Raw genomic sequence first — 9487 nt, forward strand, 5'->3', positions numbered from 1 at the left:
TGTACCTTTTATTTTCCCAAAATACATATTTCCATGTTTACTACTTTTTATATCTAGCATTGGTAAGATTCCTGCTTCAGCCAGTACCGTCCCTACCTGTTAAGACACTGGTTTGCAGGATTATCTGGAGCTGAGTGGGAAAAATCCCAGCCCTCACTGACAGCCTTACCTGCAACTTCCATTGGTGAGTTAGTCAATGATTAACAGTACGACAGGCCTGCCTGCTTGGTGTCAGATTTCTGATTGATGTGGCTCCAAACTGCCATCATCTGCTGTGTCACAGTGTCATCCAGGCCCTAAAGTGTCAAAGTAACAAAATATGGAATTTCTCAGTTATATACCATAAGACTCTGGAGAGAAACCTCTTGGAAGCCTGTCTATTTTTGTTTTAAACTACATACAGTGGTAATTATGGAAATGTTAATAGTTTTGTTTGTTCCGCAGAAAAAAATACCAATGCTCATCGCCGTTTAGTGTGATGACAGCCATTTGAACATGAGCCCACTGGATGTGCCATTTTGTTGGGTGACCTGAAAGGCTGGTCTCCAGCAAGCTGCTTTTTCAGTTGTGAAATGGAGAATACGTCCTCTCAGGTAGAAGAAACGTTAGTGTTTCTGTGCGTGTGTGTGAACTTTAAATTGAAGGTGACGCCCCTGGAGTATTAACTAATCACGGTGTATTCTGTCTTTGCTTTCTTAGCTGGTCCGTTAAAGAGAAGTGCTGAGTGGAAGACTTTGCTGCAATGAGCATGGGAACCGTGAAGGGCAAGTTTACCAGGGCTGCTTCATATACTGTATATGGTTCTTGTATTGATAAATTTCATAGTAGTCAGGGTCTTTAGTTGTGCACGAGTTGTAAATCTATGGCTTCCTTTATTTCTTGAATAGTTTTCTTTTCATTTTTCTTTCAGCGCTGATGTTGCAGCCTGGTCGTTTGGCATTGTTAGTGGAGTGCACAATTAGATCGGTAGCATCTGGCAGATTTAGTGTGCTGTAGTTATAGCTGTCACTCAGGGCGAGCCTGCACAGCAGCAGTAGTATCCCAGCAACACTGCAAATGGCACAGCTGGCATAAATTACAAGGAGCACAGTAGGGTATGCGCTTGTAAATTAAATTCTGAATGGCTATATCTGGCAACTCCAAATGACGCTCTGGGCTGCATATTTTCTGATATTATTTGACAACACAAATGGCTGATTAAGTTAAAGATGAATGTTCATTACCATCCCTTGTCCCTGTTAATCACGTAAGAAAGAATAAAAAGCAATGATTTAACCTGTCTCGGTCTGAACATGGTTCCATTCTCAGCTGAAGTGATCGTTTGAAACAGTGACTGAATTAGGCACCAAATTAGTACAAGATATACTTAGAAATTACTTGTTGCAATATTAGTAGAAATTACTTGTTGCAATATTAGTAGAAATTACTTGTTGCAATATTAGTAGAAATTACTTGTTGCAATATTAGTAGATGAACAACATTTTCATGTGTCATCCCTTTGTCTTTTATTTTAGTGAAAGTGTTTGATTTAAAACAAATTCTTGTGTTAACATAGCAGATAGAGGAATATCATGCAACATGCCAGGATTTCATCCGCTAATGTCAACAACAGGCATTTCAATATAAAATTGCAATGATATTCCTGCGAGAAATGCATCTCAATGATTTCGGAGCTGCAACAAGGCTGGCTATTGGGCCAGGGTCATATTCCACCAAAGGAGGGGGCAAATAGGAGCTTCCACATACATTTCCCTTTACCTTACAAATAAAATGATGGTTAGTCCATTGAGAAGGTATTTTGGATTAAAATGTTCATGTCTTGAATAAGGACAAAAACCTCCAATCTCAGGTTTCTTACTATTAGTAGACAACTGTCGCCAGTTAAATATTCTTAGTGGTGATTTTAACTGTTTGATGGATCATCAGTGGAATAGAACTCCCCATCCTCAAATTAAGCATTATGAAGGAGATTGATGAAATCCTAACATGGTATGCCTTTAAATTCTGAAATTTACCAAGCTGGGGTTTTCAAATCCCCCAACATACCCACCATTCTAGAAAAAAATGATTCACTTTTTATTACAACTAGAAGATTTGTCTTATTTTTCTTACTTCAGACTGTGCTCCCTTAGGTCTTTCATTTTATTTCTCACTATATCTGACTCTGATTCTCTGTTCTTGCTCTCCAAGCATGTGAAGAAGTATCAAAGAGATACAGCTCTCATTTTACATTTTTATCGGCCCATAAATTTGATGCTTTAATCAGAAGCACATCGCAGTATGTGTCACCTTAAATAAGATCTCCTCAAACTATCCTCTTTAACAAACCAACACACTGCCAGCGTCATCTTCAGGGATTGTGTTAGAACACTATTTAAAGCAAAATTTACCTGAGGCTAAATGGCACACACTTATACTAGCTATTGCAGAATTAAAGATTCTAGCAAAACAATATGAAACTGATGATTTTACGTTGAATATAATAATGATATGAAAAAGACTGTCTCACATTGGTTGTAATGTCAGCTTTTGAAACTGATAAGATTTGACTATTCTTTAAATAGAGATCATTTTAATTATGCTCTTTGCTGTAAACACATATATATTAGGGAAGTTACATCCAGTGGTACAGCCAGCAGAAGCGAGTCAACAACAGGAGTTAAAAGATGCACGCCGATTACTTTCTATGAGCCCTTCTCTTACTGCACCTCTGAACTTAATATATTAACCAATAAATTCCTGTTGAACAGCAAAAAAAAAATGGGTTTAAGGTGCACAATCTTTTCTTCCCCAAGTGCAATGAGACACTGTGCATTTTAAAATGAAATTAGTTGGTAGCCCGGTAAGTTAAATTGAACTGTATCGCAAAACTTGAAGACACGAGCACAAAAGTCACAATCTTCAAGTGAGATATAAGATTAGAAGTAATTTTCCCTTCAGAGCACGTGACTTTCACTCCCACCAGAAAAACATACTATGGTTGATTAATGCCTTTAAAGTGGAGCTGGATATATATTTGACTAAGAATGGTATTGAAGGTTATAATATAGATATAGATGATCTAATATTCTAATACACTGTTTATTTTCTATGGTGGTAGCAGCATAAAAACATTATCCGTGGAATGCAACTTGTCATGTTGAACGATGTACTGTGAAATCTTTGCAAGATTACCTTAGTGGTTCACAAAGCTTTATATTTTGGTAACTTTTAACTAATTTAAAATTGGGTAGAGTCCATAATAGTTCAAATTGTACATGGTCTGTTGAAAGGAGTAGACTTGCTAGGCTTATGTTGCTCTAGATTTTCTTATGTTCTTAATGATGCCTGATGTGGAGAATGAAAAATATTGACACTGATGTAGGTGGGGTGTTGTTCTAAAGACTGGGTTGAGGTACTTTGTTGAGAAGGGGAGCTTTACTTTGCACCTGTTGTGCTATAGCTGACCTGGAAGTACTTGATGCTGACACAGGATGTACAATGTAGGAAGACATTGCATTCCGAAGGATTGACAATGACTCGCAAAATGTAATGTTAAATATTATTGGCAACCTAATTTTCACATATTAGCTCCTAAAGCAATAAAATTGCTCAGAGGTGGAATTGAAAAGTTTTTTTTAACCTGTTACCCATCTGTTATACAGAAAAGTTTAAAAGGTCTAATCAGGAGTGAATTGACAGCTATTGCCTTGTGATGCACAAAGATACACATCTCTCAGTTTACTAAAATTTATGCTATCTCCCACTTGGGCTATCTTTGACCTCTCCGAATTCTTAAACTTTCCCAAACCCACTTGACTAAAGGTTTCTTCACCAGGGTACCACAGGACTGTTGTCACTGTAGAAACTATTCCTCAGGATGAATTAACATCAGAAAACGCTGGAAAAACTCAGCAGGCCAGGCAGCATCCATGGAGAGAAAAACAGAGTTAACGTTTCAGGTCTGGGACCCTTCATCAGAACTGGAAAAAGCTGGAGATGTAACAGATATTAAGCAGGTGCAGAGACAGGAGGGGAGGAAGGAATTGAAGGAAAATACTGTGCTTTTGTAAGAGGCAGGAAAGATAAAATGTTGCAAATGGGAATGGCAAAATCATACAGCATGAAAAATGGGGGCAGGGATTATAGTTTGAAATTGTTGAACTCAATGTTGAGGCCAGAAGGCTTTAAAGTGCCTGATCGAAAGATGAGGTGCTGTTCCTCGAGCTTGCGTTGAGCTTCATTGGAACAATGTAATAGCCCGAGGACAGAGAGATCAGAGTGGGAGTGAAGCGGTGAATTAAAGTGACAGGCGACCGGAAGCTCAGGGTCACCCTTACGGACTGAACGGAGGTGTTCCGCAAAGCGGTCGCCCAATCTGCGTTTGGTCTCCCCAATGTAGAGGAGACCGCATCGTGAGCAGCGAATACAGTATACTAAATTGCAAGAAGTGCAAGTAAATTGCTGTTTCACCTGGAAGGGGTGTTTGGGGCCCTGGACAGTGGGAAGGGAGGGGGTAAAAAGGCATGTGTTGCATCTCCTGCGCTTGCACAGGAAGGTGCCAGGTGAAGGGGAAGGGCTGTTAGGGGTGATTGAGGAGTGGACCAGGGTGTCGCAGAGGGAGTGGTCCCTTCGGAATGCTGAAAGGGGAGGTGAGGGGAAGATGTGTTTGGTGGTGGGATCACGTTGGAGTTGGCGGAAATGGCAGAGGATGATCCGTTGAATGTGGAGGCTCGTGGGGTGAAAGGTGAGGACAAGGGGAACCCTATCATGGTTCTGGGAGGGAGGGGAAGGGGTGAGAGCAGAAGCGCGGGAAATGGAACGGACACGGTCAAGGGCCATGTCAACCACAGTAGAGGGGAATCCTCGGTTGAGGAAAAAGGAAGACATCAGTATTTGTAGGGAAATGGTGTTAGGGAAATTGATGGGATTGAAGGCCGATAAATCCTCAGGGCCTGATAATCTACATCCTAGGGTACTTAAGGAAGTGGTCCTAGAAATAGTAGATGCATTGCTGATCATCTTCCAACATTCGATGGAATATGGAACAGTACCCATGGATTGGAGGGTAGCTAATGTTACCCCACTATTCAAAAAAGGTGGTAGAGAGAAAACGGGGAATTACAGACCGGTAAGCCTGACATCGGTAGTGGGGAAAATGCTAGAGTCCATTATAAAAGATGTAATAGCAGAGCACTTGGAAAACAGTGACAGGATCGGACAAAGTCAACATGGATTCACAAAAGGTAAATCATGCTTGACTAATCTACTGGAATTTTTTGAGGATGTAACTGGTAGAATAGATAAGGGAGAACCAGTGGATGTGGTGTATCTGGACTTTCAGAAGGCTTTCGTTAAGGTCCCGCATAAGAGATTAGCGTGTAAAGTTAAGGCACATGGGATTGGGGGCAAGGTATTGACTTGGATAGAGAACTGGTTGGCAGACAGAAAGCAAAGAGTTGGAATAAACGGGTCTTTTTCCGAGTGGCAGGCAGTGACTAGTGGGGTACCGCAGGGATCGGTCCTTGGACCCCAGCTATTCACAATATATATTAATGATCTAGACAAGGGAACTAGATGTAATATCTCCAAATTTGCAGATGACACAAAGCTGGGTGGGCGTGTGTGCTGTGAGGAGGATATCATGAAACTCCAGGATGGTTTGGACATGTTGGGTGATTGGGCAGAAACATGGCAGATGCAATATAACGTGGATAAATGTGAAGTTATCCACTTTGGTGGCAAAAACAGGAAGGCAGATTATTATCTAAATGGCAATGGATTGGGAGAAGGGGAAGTGCAACGAGTCCTGGGTGTCCTTGTGCACCAGTCGCTGAAGGTAAGCATGCAGGTGGAGCAGGCGGTTAAGAAGGCAAATGGTATGTTGGCCTTCGTAGCGAGAGGGTTTGAGTACAGGAACAAGGATGTCTTGCTGCAGTTGTACAGGTGAGACCACATCTTGAGTATTGTGTGCAATTTTGGTCGCCTTATCTGAGGAAAGATGTTCTTGCCATGGAAGGAGTTCAGCGAAGATTCACCAGGCTGATACCTGGGATGGCAGGAATGACGTATGAGGAGAGATTGGGTCGATTGGACTTGTACTCGCTGGAGTTTAGAAGAATGAGAGGTGATCTCATTGAAACTTATAAAATTCTGACAGGACTGGACAGACTAGATGCAGGAAGGATGTCCCCAATGGTCGGGGAGTCCAGAACCAGGGAACACAGTCTAAGGATAAAGGGTAGGCCATTTAGGACTGAAATGAGGAGGAATTTCTTCACCCAGAGAGTGGTGAACCTGTGGAACTCTCTACCGGTGGAGGCCAGTTCATTAAATATATTCAAAAAGGAGTTGGATATATTTCTTAAGGCTAAAGGGATCAAGGGGTATGGGGAGAAAGCAGGGACTGAATTTGGATGATCAGCCATGATCGCATTGAATGGCGGAGCAGGCTCGAGGGGCTGAATGGCCTACTCCTGCTGCTATCTTCTATGTTTCTATGTTTACATGTCGGAAGCACTGGTATGGAAGGTGGCATCGTCAGAACAGGTGCGGCGGAGACGGAGAAACTGGGAGAATGGAAGTGGGGTGGGAGGAAGTGTAGTTCAGGTAGCTGTGGGAGTCGGTGGGCTCGTAGTGGATGTTTGTCGAAAGCCTCAGGATGAATTGTTGCCTTCAGGAAAAGAGGGGTAAATTTGAGATATTGGCATCATAATCCTGGGGATAAAAGCTTTTCCTAACACAGCTGACTAGTTTACAGAAGATACTAAACTTGAAAACCTTATCAAGTGATTTTTTTTCACATGTAATGGTCCATTTTTGCTAAGAAAATGCTACTCCTTTCTCCTACAAACCTCGGACATTGTTATCACAAATGAATATTGACTAATATGAGAACTGTTTCATGTAAATGATGATTACTTGCACAATTGCCTCTTACAAAATCTGATATCCTTCACTTGCGAAGGTACCGGTAGCTGCTGTCCTGTATGTTTGAAGAGGTGAAACACGTAATTGGACAACACAACCCATCTTGATGGATAAGTCTGAGACATAAAGGCTGTTCTGTTGGTGATGCAGGCAATCCTAACTCTTCTACATTCTTCAGTCAGAGATCTTTCAAAATACGAATAGCTCATCTGTTTGAAACAGATGAAGGACAGACCACTGTAGAATTTTTAAATCACAAAAAGCTTTGTGAATCACAAGTGCAGCATGTATCCATCTTACTTCTGTAAAATGATGGCTCATTTTGAAATATGAGTGTTTCATTCATTTTGTATGAGGCACATGTTGGTTAAACAATATTTCCTTGGCTTTATGAGCTTCCTGCTTTACAAAGCATTGCACCCATCATATATTGACTTGGTTTGGCAGCACTGTCATTCATTTCAAGATTTCTCATGCCTGGTGCTATGTTTAGACTGGCAGCTTAGCTACAGTTGATTCATTTGAAAATGAATGTGTATGGTCCAGCGGCTCTCAAACAAGGTGAAGATCTTATACAATTCAAGTTATTTCCCAAGACTCTCTACTATCACAACAACAACTTGCATTTATTATAATGCCTTTAACATCAACAAACATCCCAACGCGATTCACAGAGGCGTAATCAGATGAAAATGGACACTGAGAAGAAGATTATATTAGGAGGGTGACCAAAAATCTGGTCAAAGAAATGGATTTAAAGGTGGAAAGGTGGAGAGGTGGAGGGATATAGGGAGGGAATTTCAGAACATGGGCCTAAACGGCTGCCAAAGGTGGGGTATAGGGGGGATTGCAAAAAGGTCAGAGTCAGAGGAACAGAATTTGGGGGAGGGGAGGTTGTAATGCTCTAGGACGATATAGAGATCGGAGCGCTGAGGCCACGAAGGGACCTAAATACAAAAATTTGACATTTGAGGTGTTGAGGGACTGGAAGCTGGTGCAGGTTAGCTATGACAGGGCTGATAGGTAAGTGGACTTGGTGCAGGATAGGAGATGGACAGCAGAGTTTGGGATGAGCTGAATTTCATTGAGTGTGGTGAGTGGGAGGCCGTCCAGGAGAGCATTAGACTAATGGAGTCTGGAGGTGACCAAGGCACGGGCGAGAGTTTCAGCGGCAGACAGGTCTAGCCGGGTGTGTAGGCAAGCAACGTTGCAGAGGTGAGGAAAGGTCGTTTCTGTGATATGGGGTCGGGAGCTTAGCTCAGGGGTGAATGAGGTGCCAAGATTGCCAACAGTCTGGTTTAGTCTGCGACAATGGCGGAGGAAGAGGGTGGAATTGGTGGTGAGGGTACGGTTAGGTGGCTGACCAGCAGAGTGCGCCAACCGCCTGTCCATTCTGGCGGGAAAGAGGCCGTTGCAATTCTGAGACCCGGGGCCTTGTTTGAATCTGACTGGCGAGCTGCAGATGTCAAACGGGTGTCTCGAGGCAGCTTGCTGGCTTTGGGCCACAGGAAGTTCAGCCGGCCTACACCGGCAGCTGCAGCCTGTCTGATCCCAGCCCAGCGTGCGCACAAAAATGTTTGGCCCCTTAAGTTGCTGAAAGTGTGAGCTGATAACAGTGCATTGGGAGAACAGGGCAGCTGGGACCTGAGTGAACAGGGAAACCAACAGGGTATCTCCTTAATCAATGAGTTTTAAGGATTGGAAAATAAACAACGGAAGGACTGAGGAGAGCAAATTAAAGGGGGCAAATTCAATTTCACATCAGGTACAGAAAGAGAAATAAAGAGATGGAAAAAAAGATTGGATTAAGAGGGAGAGGAAAAAGAGACAGAAAGGAAAAGTAAGAAAAAAAATTTTAATTTAATATTTGACTTTTTAAAAATCTCCTAAAACACTTCACAGCCTGAAGGAATGAGAGTTAATTTTCAGTGCCAGAGAGGTTGATTGACAGTAATTAACACTTATCACATCATTAAAAGGGTACCTAGGCTTGTAATTACTAGACCTAAATATCTGCTGCAGGTTTAGTTTGTATCTATTGCTCAAATACAGCAACTTCACAACATTCAATGCATGTCAATAGTGAGGCAGTCAAAGCAATGCTGTTTTCGCGAAGCTAACGGTGGATCAGCTCAACGCAGACAGCAACTTTTCAATATTTGCATTTAACTGCGCATCTGCCCCTTGCCTGTAGTTGCTGTACCATTTATGCATAAAGAACACTGAGCGCCATTAGCCGCACCGTTATTTTGACAGCAAAATCTGGCCCAATGTTAACTGAAGCTAGTTTAAGTTTGAACTCTAAAAGGGCTGATAAACGTACACCAGTTGGTGAAATGAACTCTGGGGTTTTATGGATATTTAGCTTTACTTGGAACAACACAATTTTGTTGCTTAAGCTTCAGGAATTTTACTGAAACATTTTTCTTTGCCATGTCTTTGGCGCAGAGACCTATTGTTATGTGTACTCTGGAAGGAAACAAATCCTTTAGGAGCTCAAAATTATTTTCAGCGTCATTTAAAAGTGATTTAAAAATAAAGTCTGATTCAGTGAATGATTATAAAGACAATATCACGC

The 9487-nt window shown here is 41.9% G+C and overlaps 1 long non-coding RNA gene across 1 annotated transcript; it reads left to right on the plus strand.

The window, feature by feature from the left end:
* The first annotated feature begins 259 nt into the window (after window positions 1–259).
* On the plus strand, window positions 260–1275 carry LOC147102722 (uncharacterized). Its single transcript, XR_015073179.1, has 3 exons — window positions 260–309; window positions 445–593; window positions 700–1275. It is a non-coding gene; the product is annotated as an uncharacterized LOC147102722 (long non-coding RNA).
* The last annotated feature ends 8212 nt before the right edge of the window (window positions 1276–9487 follow it).

Source organism: Somniosus microcephalus, chromosome 21 (genome assembly GCF_052327205.1).
Source record: "Somniosus microcephalus isolate GS21.2 chromosome 21, FLI_Smic_1.0, whole genome shotgun sequence".
NCBI lineage: Eukaryota > Metazoa > Chordata > Chondrichthyes > Squaliformes > Somniosidae > Somniosus > Somniosus microcephalus.